Source organism: Salmo salar, chromosome 17 (genome assembly GCF_965601325.2).
Source record: "Salmo salar chromosome 17, fSalSal1, whole genome shotgun sequence".
Lineage (NCBI taxonomy): Eukaryota > Metazoa > Chordata > Actinopteri > Salmoniformes > Salmonidae > Salmo > Salmo salar.
The window spans coordinates 55375560-55388007 of NC_138307.1; positions in this window are offsets into that span (position 1 = coordinate 55375560).

The window sequence follows — 12448 nt, forward strand, 5'->3', positions numbered from 1 at the left end:
GAAGGGAAGGGAAGGGAAGGGAAGGGAAGGGAAGGGAAGGGAAGGGAAGGGAAGGGAAGGGAAGGGAAGGGAAGGGAAGGGAAGGGAAGGGAAGGGAAGGGAAGGGAAGGGAAGGGAAGGGAAGGGAAGGGGAGAGAGGGAGAAAAAGAAGGAAAGAGATGGAGACAGGAGATGGGGAAAGACGGCGGGATAGAGAGTGAGAAGGGAGAACAGCAAACTAGGAAGACTAAGGCAGAAAGAGGGTGACAGAGAGGAGACAAAGAGAGATGCAGGAGAGTGAGAGAGATGGAGAGAGAGAGATGGAAGACAGAGAAAGTAGAGAGAGGGGTGGAGAGCAAACTAGGAGAACAAAGGCATTGGTGTAGTCATTAATAATCTATTCATTTATTGACCTATTGAATGACAGGAGTGCTGGTTAGTGGCTGAGCTACTACACAGTTCATGTGTTTGACACTTTGTTGCAGAGTACACGACAACACATTACAATACAATACACCCTTTACAACCGTACCTCAAAACCCTCCTCTCCATATTTACACTGTTGATCATTTTGTAGAATTTAAACTCAATCCTGAGGCACATACAGACCATCCCTTTGAATAATAACACCGGGTCTGTTAGCCCCCCGTCACCACTCACACAAAGGTCAGGGGTCACAGCTACTTACAGTGAGGGAAAAAAGTATTTGATCCCCTGCTGATTTTGTACGTTTGCCCACTGACAAAGAAATGATCAGTCTATAATTTTAATGGTAGGTTTATTTGAACAGTGAGAGACAGAATAACAACAACAAAATCCAGAAAAATGCATGTCAAAAATGTTATAAATTGATTTGCATTTTAATGAGGGAAATAAGTATTTGACCCCCTCTCAATCAGAAAGATTTCTGGCTCCCAGGTGTCTTTTATACAGGTAACAAGCTGAGATTAGGAGCACACTCTTAAAGGGCGTGCTCCTAATCTCAGCTTGTTACATGTATAAAAGACACCTGTCCACAGAAGCAATCAATCAATCAGATTCCAAACTCTCCACCATGGCCAAGACCAAAGAGCTCTCCAAGGATGTCAGGGACAAGATTGTAGACCTACACAAGGATGGAATGGGCAACAAGACCATCACCAAGCAGCTTGGTGAGAAGGTGACAACAGTTGCTGCGATTATTCGCAAATGGAAGAAACACAAATGAACTGTCAATCTCCCTCGGCCTGGGGCTCCATGCAGGATCTCACCTCGTGGAGTTGCAATGATCATGAGAACGGTGAGGAATCAGTCCAGAACTACACGGAAGGATCTTGTCAATGATCTCAAGGCAGCTGGGACCATAGTCACCAAGAAAATAATTGGTAACACACTACGCCGTGAAGGACTGAAATCCTGCAGCGCCCGCAAGGTTCCCCTGCTCAAGAAAGCACATATTCATGCCCGTCTGAAGTTTGCCAATGAACATCTGAATGATTCAGAGGACAACTGGGTGAAAGTGTTGTGGTCAGATGAGACCAAAATGCAGCTCTTTGGCATCAACTCAACTCGCTGTGTTTGGAGGAGGAGGAATGCTGCCTATGACCCCAAGAACACCACCCCCACTGTCAAACATGGAGGTGGAAACATTATGCTTTGGGGGTGTTTTTCTGCTAAGGGGACAGGACAACTTCACCGCATCAAAGGGACGATGGACGGGGCCATGTACCGTCAAATCTTGGGTGAGAACCTCCTTCCCTCAGCCAGGGCATTGAAAATGGGTCGTGGATGGGTATTCCAGCATGACAATGACCCAAAACACACAGCCAAGGCAACAAAGGAGTGGCTCAAGAAGAAGCTCATTAAGGTCCTGGAGTGGCCTAGCCAGTCTCCAGACCTTAATCTCATAGAAAATCTGTGGAGGGAGCTGAAGGTTCGAGTTGCCAAACGTCAGCCTCGAAACCTTAATGACTTGGAGAAGATCTGCAAAGAGGAGTGGGACAAAATCCCTCCTGAGATGTGTGCAAACCTGGTGGCCAACTACAAGAAACGTCTGACCTCTGTGATTGCCAACAAGGGTTTTGCCACCAAGTACTAAGTCATGTTTTGCAGAGGGGTCAAATACTTATTTCCTCATTAAAATGCAAATCATTTTATAACATTTTTGACATGCGTTTTTCTGGATTTTTTTTGTTGTTATTCTGTCTCTCACTGTTCAAATAAACCTACCATTAAATTTATAGACTGATCCTTTCTTTGTCAGTGGGCAAACGTACAAAATCAGCAGGGGATCAAATACTTTTTTCCCTCACTGTATATGCACTGCCCCCGTCTAAAAATACTGCTGCCTAGCTGTTTGTGTGTTTGCGTGCATGCACAAGTGTGTGTGCTTGTGTGTTTGTGGGTGTGTGCCTGCCTGTTTGTGTTGCGTGTGTGCGTGTGTGCGTGTGTGTGCATTCATGTGTTTGTGTCCTTGCGTGCGAGAGGCAGAATGACAGAAAGTTTTCTGGAGTTCCAATCCACCATCATGATATGCTTGACTTATTTTTCTCATTGTTTTGGAGTAGAGGTTCTGTATTTGGGAAATCTGTCAAACATACAGACACCCAGGTCTCAGCGCTCAGTTAAAAAAAACTTTAGCAGAGACTCTGAAAAGGCGTTTTTTTTCCCCTCAAATGACTCAGTATTTACCTGAGTGATTTGACAGTGTGGAATGGAGCAGCAGCGGTTTCATCTTGTTTTCCAATACAGCCTTGCCATCTCACAATAAAGCAGTGTTATTTCCCACCGCGGTCAATGCCGGGCTCCTGTCTGAAATATAAAAACTCTGAGAACTCGCACAGTTTGAAGTAAAGACATGCTGGGTGTTACAGTACAAACATATATTTGTCCACAGTGGGTTCAGGGACAACAGATCAACAGATTTTCTACAGATTGAAAAGGGCCAGTGTGTATTGGGGACACTGCTTGTGCATGGGGACGCTAATTGAAAAACATGTTTTGTAGGGGCTGTCACCAGGTCAAAATATGTACTGACTTCCAAACAGAGTGCTTTGCAAAGTGATTTAGTTCAGGAAACAAATTAGTGCATTTTTTAAGAGACAAATTGCATTGTATTCTGTGAAACTGTATAAGTGTGGAAGTGCTGTTTGGTGTTGGTAGCTGAAAATATAAGAGTTTGCAATTTACTCATCCAAAATAATGTTTTGTTGATTACCGGGACATTGATGTAGTCATTAATAATCTATTAATGTATTGACCTATTGAATGTCAGGAGTGCTGGTTAGTGGCCGAGCTGACAGAGTTCATGTGTTTGACACTTTGTTGCAGAGAGAGAGAGAGAGAGACAGAGAGAGAAAAACAGAGAGAGAGAGAGAGAAATGGATGGAGAGGCAGAAATAAAATAAAAGAAGGAAGTAGAAAAAAGACTATAAATAAAGGAAGGAACGTAACACTTTATTTGGATAGTAAACTCTATGTCTGAAGGAAAAAATGCTTGGAGAGAGGAGAACTGGGGCAAGTAGGGAGGGAAGCAGGACGTTTGAGGTGCTGGTCAGGCACTGGGGGAGATTGGAAGCCTTTATTGGGGCTTTGTGAAGGCTTTGACACAGAGCCAGGGATGGACCGGTCAGAGGGGGGAGGAGGGAGGAGAGGATGAGGGGCTTAGGTGGACGAGGGGGATAATGTGGCAGGAGTGAGAGGAGGAGAGATCAGTAAGGGAGTGGAGGTGAGGAAAGGGAAAGAGAGGGAGTGAGGGTGTGGTGGGGTGAGGAGTGATGGGGTGGGGGGGGGGAGACACTACACTGCAAAGTGTTCCACCAGGACTCCAAATCAAATTCAGCTCACATTCCATCCCTTTCTACATCTATCCATCTATCTCTCCCCCTGGCTCTATCCTTTCCTTTCATACCTATCTCATGAATCCTCCTTCAATCCCCTCTTTACTTTATCTGTCCTCACTCTGTTCATATTGACTAAACTTTCAATCACGCTGTTTGGCTTATTAGAGATTCTCTATGAGAGTCCCATTGGTCCCTCCTCCTATCCTGTCTGATAGAGTTGTCAGGAAGTGTTTGGGAGATGCTGGTTGGCCGGGGGTTACTTTTTGAAGAGGGGGTGAAAATTGCGAATAGGACAGACCGAAAGACTTGGTCCAATAGGGAGAGAGTAAAGGCGCAATACGAATTCAATAATTAAAATAATTTAAACTTTCAAATAGCACATGACCACAATATAAAATAATAAGAGTAATTCATTTCTAAAAGCAGGGGAGTTCCAAGGTCTGGGAGGCGTAGAGGGAGGTGTCCTAAATTCAGGCCCACTCCAGGCTGTCGTGGCTAGGGTGCGAGGCTCGGAGGCCCTGAGCTACCCATGGTGGTACTGTGCATCAACGGTGACTGACATGGTCATTATGTGGACTTGGGAACGGCTGTCGGAGTAATGCACCACAAGGTCCCAGCGGAGGAACACAGAGGCACTTGTGGAGGGAGGTGGAACAAACACAGGAGCAGAGGCTGTTTCTCAGCCTGATTGTTAATGCACAACAGTACACATACTGTACACACACATACATAGTGTTGTGTGTGTGTGTGTGTGTGTGTGTGTGTGTGTGTGTGTGTGTGTGTGTGTGTGTGTGTGTGTGTGTGTGTGTGTGTGTGTGTGTGGCAATGATGAAATCTGTAGCTTTTTCTCTTGTAAAATGTCAGGTACAGTGGGAATAGAATAGACTACCGCAAGGATGCAGACAAACAGAGAAAAAGAGTGAAGAAAAGAGGGGAGGTGGAGAGACAAAGAGAGGTAGGCAAAGATTGACAAAATGAGGTTGAGACAGCAAGATAGATTGGTGATAGAAAGGTACTGTATGTAGAACGACTAAGAGGGAGTGATAGAAAGAGAGGTAGAGGTAGAGTGATAGAAAGAGAGGTAGAGGTAGAGTGATAGAAAGAGAGGTAGAGGTAGAGTGATAGAAAGAGAGGTAGAGGTCGAGTGATAGAAAGTGAGGTAGCGGTAGAGTGATAGAGAGGTAGAGGTAGAGTGATAGAAAGACAGGTAGCGGTAGAGTGATAGAGAGGTAGAGGTAGAGTGATAGAAAGACAGGTAGCGGTAGAGTGATAGAGAGGTAGAGGTAGAGTGATAGAAAGACAGGTAGAGGTAGAGTGATAGAGAGGTAGAGGTAGAGTGATAGAAAGACAGGTAGAGGTAGAGTGATAGAAAGACAGGTAGCGGTAGAGTGATAGAGAGTTAGAGGTAGAGTGATAGAAAGACAGGTAGCGGTAGAGTGATAGAGAGGTAGAGGTAGAGTGATAGAAAGACAGGTAGAGGTAGAGTGATAGAGAGGTAGAGGTAGAGTGATAGAGAGGTAGAGGTAGAGTGATAGAGAGGTAGAGGTAGAGTGATAGAAAGACAGGTAGAGGTAGAGTGATAGAGAGGTAGAGGTAGAGTGATAGAGAGGTAGAGGTAGAGTGATAGAGAGGTAGAGGTAGAGTGATAGAGAGGTAGAGGTAGAGTGATAGAAAGACAGGTAGAGGTAGAGTGATAGAGAGGTAGAGGTAGAGTGATAGAAAGACAGGTAGAGGTAGAGTGATAGAAAGACAGGTAGAGGTAGAGTGATAGAGAGGTAGAGGTAGAGTGATAGAAAGACAGGTAGAGGTAGAGTGGTAGAGGTAGAGTGATAGAAAGACAGGTAGAGGTAGAGTGATAGAGAGGTAGCGGTAGAGTGATAGAGAGGTAGAGGTAGAGTGGTAGAAAGACAGGTAGAGGTAGAGTGATAGAAAGACAGGTAGAGGTAGAGTGATAGAGAGGTAGAGGTAGAGTGATAGAAAGACAGGTAGAGGTAGAGTGATAGAGAGGTAGCGGTAGAGTGATAGAGAGGTAGAGGTAGAGTGGTAGAAAGACAGGTAGAGGTAGAGTGATAGAAAGACAGGTAGAGGTAGAGTGATAGAGAGGTAGAGGTAGAGTGATAGAGAGGTAGAGGTAGAGTGATAGAAAGACAGGTAGAGGTAGAGTGATAGAGAGGTAGAGGTAGAGTGATAGAAAGACAGGTAGAGGTAGAGTGATAGAAAGACAGGTAGAGGTAGAGTGATAGAAAGACAGGTAGAGGTAGAGTGATAGAAAGACAGGTAGAGGTAGAGTGATAGAAAGACAGGTAGAGGTAGAGTGGTAGAAAGACAGGTAGAGGTAGAGTGATAGAAAGACAGGTAGAGGTAGAGTGATAGAAAGACAGGTAGAGGTAGAGTGATAGAAAGACAGGTAGAGGTAGAGTGATAGTGGTAGAAATATAATTTGAGGTAGTATCTCTAAGAGAGAAAAAATGATAGAACGGTAGGTAGGAGTGAAAGACAGATAAGTAAAGAGAGGTATAGAAAGATTGAAAGAGGTAAAGTGATAGAAAGACAGGTAGAGGTAGAGTGATAGAAAGACAGGTAGAGGTAGAGTGATAGAAAGACAGGTAGAGGTAGAGTGATAGAAAGACAGGTAGAGGTAGAGTGATAGAAAGACAGGTAGAGGTAGAGTGATAGAAAGACAGGTAGAGGTAGAGTGATAGAAAGACAGGTAGAGGTAGAGTGGTAGAAAGACAGGTAGAGGTAGAGTGATAGAAAGACAGGTAGAGGTAGAGTGATAGAAAGACAGGTAGAGGTAGAGTGATAGTGGTAGAAATATAATTTGAGGTAGTATCTCTAAGAGAGAAAAAATGATAGAACGGTAGGTAGGAGTGAAAGACAGATAAGTAAAGAGAGGTATAGAAAGATTGAAAGAGGTAAAGTGATAGAAAGAGAGATAGAGGTATAAAAGTACAGGGAAGCCTGCCAGAAACCGCAGGGACAGGATTGATGCTTTGACCTTTGCCGAGCACGGCTGTGATTTCTTCTGTATTTATAATCCTTAAGCCTCCTCCCCTCCTCCGTTCCTCCACCCCAACTCTCCTGCTCCCTCGCTCCTAGAATGGATGAGCTGGGGCAATGGCGATTAAAACGGAAACGCAGGTCGGAAAAGCGTGGAAAAACCACCCTCCCATCCGGGCTGAGAAGGAGAACACAATCCGAATGGTCAGGCTATAAAGAAATGTAGCTGTATCCTGAATGACAGACAGAGTAATGGATATACACAGTAATGGCCTTTCATATTGTATCAATATACACAAGGTGTACAAAACATTAGGAACACCTGGTCTTTCCATGACATAGACTGACCAGGTGAATCCGATTGAAAGGTATGATCCCTTATTCCCTTATACAATGTAGAAAATAGTACAAATAAAGAAAAATCATTGAATGAGTAGGTGTGTCCAAACCTGTGACTGGTACTGTATATAAAGTGTACATTTGGGATGCGAACTCAAAATGTAATACATTTCAACTCTATATCTGACATGATACAGGTGTCTTCTTTTTTTAAGACCATAACCATGTGTGTGAGATGTACACTTTTGTTTCAAAGTAGATTTGTTTAAGACTACCAAGAATCACTGGATGACCCTGATTTAGCCCACTGCAGTAAAAGGTTAAAACATGGATTGGTATGTGTGCCATTAAGAGGGTGAATGGACAAGACAAAAGATTTAAGCGCCTTTGAACAGGGTATGGTAGTAGGTGCCAGGCGCACCGGTTTGAGTGTCTCAAGAACAGCAACGCTGCTGGGTTTTCACGCTCAACAGTTTCCTGTGTGTATCAAGAATGGTCTACCACCCAAAGGACATCCAGTCAACTTGACACATCTGTGGGAAGCATTGGAGTCAACATGGACCAGCATCCCTGTGGAACACTTTAAACACCTTGTAGAGTCCATGCCCTAACAAAACTGAGGCTGTTCTGAGGGGCTGTTCTGAAGGGCTGTTCTGAGGGGCTGTTCTGAGGGGCTGTTCTGAGGGGCTGTTCTGAGGGGCTGTTCTGAGGGGCTGTTCTGAGGAGCTGTTCTGAGGGGCTGTTCTGAGGGGCTGTTCTGAAGGGTGGCAACTCTATTAGGAAGCTGTTCCTAATGTTTGTAGTCTCTGTCTCAATACAACATTGATAAATGTGTACAAACTCTTGTGCTGCATTATGTGTTCAGGAATATAAGCCTAGACAGTTCAGGAACAACTTCATGCAGAAGTGGCTCAGTGGCTCAGTTGGTAGGGCATTGTGTTAGCAATGCCAGGGTTGTGGGTTCGATTCCCATGGGAGACCAGTATGGGAAAAAAATGTATGAAATGTATGCATTCACTACTGTAAGTTGCTCTGGATAAGACTGTCTGCTAAAATGTAAAAAATGTAAATGTAGAAAAAGACACAACAGCAATACACTCACAACTCACATATTTACATTGATGTGATCACTGAAAAGGTTGATTAATGTGCAAATATGCACACTCAAACATGTTCCTGACTGCCCACACACATAGGCCCTATTCAACCACCTAGCCTTTCCATACATATTACAAGCCTCTCAGACTAATAGTCCCATACTTAGTGAGAGGCATTATGAGGTGTCCCAGCACTCCTGGTAATCAGGTCAGTCTCTCTTAATTACCCATCATCCTCCAGATCCAATTTAAACCATAGCCTTGTTAAACTCTCTCTCCCTAGCCTCACCATGCCTCATCTCTCTGTCTTTCTCTACACTCCATCTCTCTCTCATCCTCCATAGCCATGCCTCCACTCACACTCTCCATTTAATGACAGTCTACCACTCGCTCTTGCTTCCCTTCCATCCCCCTCTCACTCTCTTAGTGTCAATCTGTTCTAAACCATCCTTAGGCTTTGTGTATTGTTTACGGCAGGCTCCGTATGCCACCCTTTGTCATTTCCCCCCCCCCCCACTCAATGTATGTTCCCTCCCTTCTCTCTTTCCTTCTCCAGTCAGTCCAGGATGTCACATCACTGTTCTCTGTATTGTTTATGCTGTGGTCTTGTCTCAGAGAGTTTTCATTAATCATGCCTGCTCTGTCCCAACACACACACAACTTAATCAACTTAACCTCTATTGGTCCCGTAGTCCCTTATTGGCTATCAGAACAGAAAGACCCCCAAAAAACACTGACAACTACCACCTTCATAACACAGCACTACATTTATAAAATACTACACACTCTTAGAAAAAAAGGTGCTATCTAGACCCTAAAAGGATACTTCGGCTGTCTCCCTAGTAGAACCCTTTGAAGAACGCTTTTGGGTCCCATGTGGGACCCTTTCCACAGAGGGTTCTACATGAAACCCAAAAGGGTTTTACCTGGGACAAAAAAGGGTTATCCTATGGGGACAGAGGGTACAGATGACTTAAAGATTTGTTATAGAATTGAACTCAACATGTCATCAAAAAGCCTGGAGTTGACTTTCTATCACAAAAGTCCTGTACTAGACTAACGGACTTATAGAGAGAAGAGAAAGTGAATTGAAATTTCAGGACCAGCTTATCCTGACTGTTTGAGTTAAACGGAGGTCCTTCTCTCCAGTGGGACCCCCTCAGGGGATTATTTACAGCAGTATGGCATCCTATCTTTGGCAGAGAGATGGGGGGTGTCCAGGCAGGCAGTTTGGCTGACTACTACTCTACTATAGGGTGCTGACGTGCAGTTCCAGGAAGGTCATTCTCAATGCAATCATCCGTTGTGATAATAAATGTTAGCAATAGCGATATTACTGTTTAACCTCTCTTGGGTAGGGGGCAGTATTTTCACGTCCGGATAAAAAATGTACCCGATTTAATCTAGTTATTACTCCTGCCCAGACACTAGAATATGCATATAATTGTTTGATTTGGATAGAAAACACCTTAAAGTTTCTAAAACTGTTTGAATGGTGTCTGTGAGTATAACAGAACTCATATGGCAGGCCGAAACCTGAAAATTCTATACAGGAAGTGCCCTCTCTGACCATTTCTTGGCCTTCTATAGCCTCTTTATCGGAAACTTGAGGATCTCTGCTGTAACGTGACATTTTCTAAGGCTCCCATAGGCTCTCAGAAGGCGCCAGAACGAGGAATGATGACTCTTCAGTCCCTGGCTGAAAATTTGGAAAGTGGTCGATCTGAGAACAATGAGACGGGTGCGCACGTGCACGTGAAGACACCATTTTCTTCTTTCAGTCTTTGAACGAAAACAACGTCTCCCGGTTGGAATATTATCGCTATTTTACGAGAAAAATCACATAAAAATTGATTTTAAACAGCGTTTGACATGCTTCGAAGTACGGTAATGGAATATTTAGAATTTTTTTGTCACGACATGCATCCGTGCATCACCGTTCGGATAGGGACCTGAACGCACGGACAAAACAGAGGATATTTGAACATAACTATGGATTATTTTGAACCAAAACAACATTTGTGGTTGAAGTAGAAGTCCTGGGAGTGCATTCTGACGAAGAACAGCAAAGGTAATCAAATTTTTCTTATAGTAATTCTGAATTTAGTGAACGCCAAACTTGGTGGGCGTCAAATTAGCTAGCCCGTGATGGCGAGCTATCTACTCAGAATATTGCGAAATGTGCTTTTGCCGAAAAGCTATTTTAAAATCTGACACCGCGATTGCATAAAGGAGTTCTGTATCTATAATTCTTGAAATAATTGTTATGTTTTTTGTGAACGTTTATCGTGAGTAATTTAGTAAATTCACCGGAAGTTTTCGGTATGTTTGCTAGTTCTGAACGTCACATGCTAATGTAAAAAGCTGTTTTTTATATAAATATGAACTTGATTGAACAAAACATGCATGTATTGTATAACATAATGTCCTAGGAGTGTCATCTGATGATGATCATCAAAGGTTAGTGCTGCATTTAGCTGTGGTTTTGGTTTTTGTGACATTATATGCTAGCTTGAAAAATGGGTGTGTGATTATTTCTGGCTGGGTACTCTCCTGACATAATCTAATGTTTTGCTTTCGTTGTAAAGCCTTTTTGAAATCGGACAGTGTGGTTAGATTAACGAGAGTCTTGTCTTTAAAATGGTGTAAAATAGTCATATGTTTGAGAAATTGAAGTTATAGCATTTTTAAGGTTTTTGAATATCGCGCCACTCGATTCCACTGGCTGTTGACTAGGTGGGACGATATCGTCCCACATACCCGAGAGAGGTTAAAGTAGATGTCTACGTTCTCCAGAGATTGCAAGTGAATTTGTATGTTCATGCAGTGCCCATCATGAATGTTTCAGCCTCTGTGTTGTTTTTACCGCCTAGTTTCTGGTGCAAAAAGCAGTCTGTATCTTCCAATCATAGAGCAGATACAAGTCACGTGATCCGCGAGTGAACACGTGTGTTCACCACCAGATCACGTCACTTGCATCTGCCCCATGATTGGACGGTACAGCAGCTATCGAGCGGCATCATGTGATTCCCAACAGATCATGTGACTTGCACCTGCTCTGTGACTGGACAACACAGACCTCAATGCTGTATGGGAGGCGTAGTTTGTTTGCCTCCAAACTCAGGTATGTACACAGTCTTGCACCTTTGATTTTTATTTCATATATCTTTATTATTTTGAAGGACATTTCTAGTCTTTTGAATTAATGGTTCAACACTGCGATTTTTGTTTACCTATTCAAGTTTTGGAACCCTGATAACCAGTATGTTGCTGAAATGGGTATGCTAAAAAGGAGTGGCCGTGTCACTTCCAGAACCAAAAACAGAGAAAATAGGGGGGCAGCCCGACGGAGCCCTATTACAAGTTTGTCTATCCCACTTACTCTCCCTCACATTAACCTGTCTGGGCTAGGGGGCATTATTTTCACGGCCGGATGAAAAACGTACCCAATTTAAACAGGTTACTACTCTGGCCCAGAATCTAGAATATGCATATTATTAGTAGATTTTGATAGAAAACACTCTGAAGTTTCTAAAACTGTTTGAATGGTGTCTGTGAGTATAACAGAACTCATATGGCAGACAAAAACCTGAGAAAAATTCAAGCAGGAAGTGGAAAGTCTGAGAATTGTAGTTCTTCTTTTGATTCTCTATCAAAACTACAGTCTCTGTGGGGGACGTTGCACTTCCTAAGGCTTCCATTGGCTGTCTAAAGCCTTCAGAAAGTGGTTTGAGCATTCTCCTGTCACTGGGCAGAGTACAGGAGCTCATTTGCTGAGTGGACTGCCTGGCAACAAAGGAATTGGATATGCGCGATCACACGAGCACACCGTTCCTTCTTTTTCTTCTTGAATGAATATGCTATTGTCCAGTTGGAATATTATCGCAATTTTACGTTAAAAATACCATAAAGATTGATTTTCAACAGCGTTTGACATGCTTCTAAGTACGGTAATGGAACATTTTGACTTTTCGTCTCTCGTTCCGCGCTCGCGCGTTATGCCTTTGGATAAGTGATCTGTACGCACGAACAAAACGGAGGTATTTGTACATAAATATGGATTATTTCAAACAAAAACAACATTTCTTGTGGAAGTAGCAGTCCTGGGAGTGCATTCTGACTAAGATCAGCAAAGGTAAGAGAATATTTCTAATACTAATTCTGAATTTAGGTTGCCCCGAACTTGGCGGGTGTCTGAATAACTCACCGTGA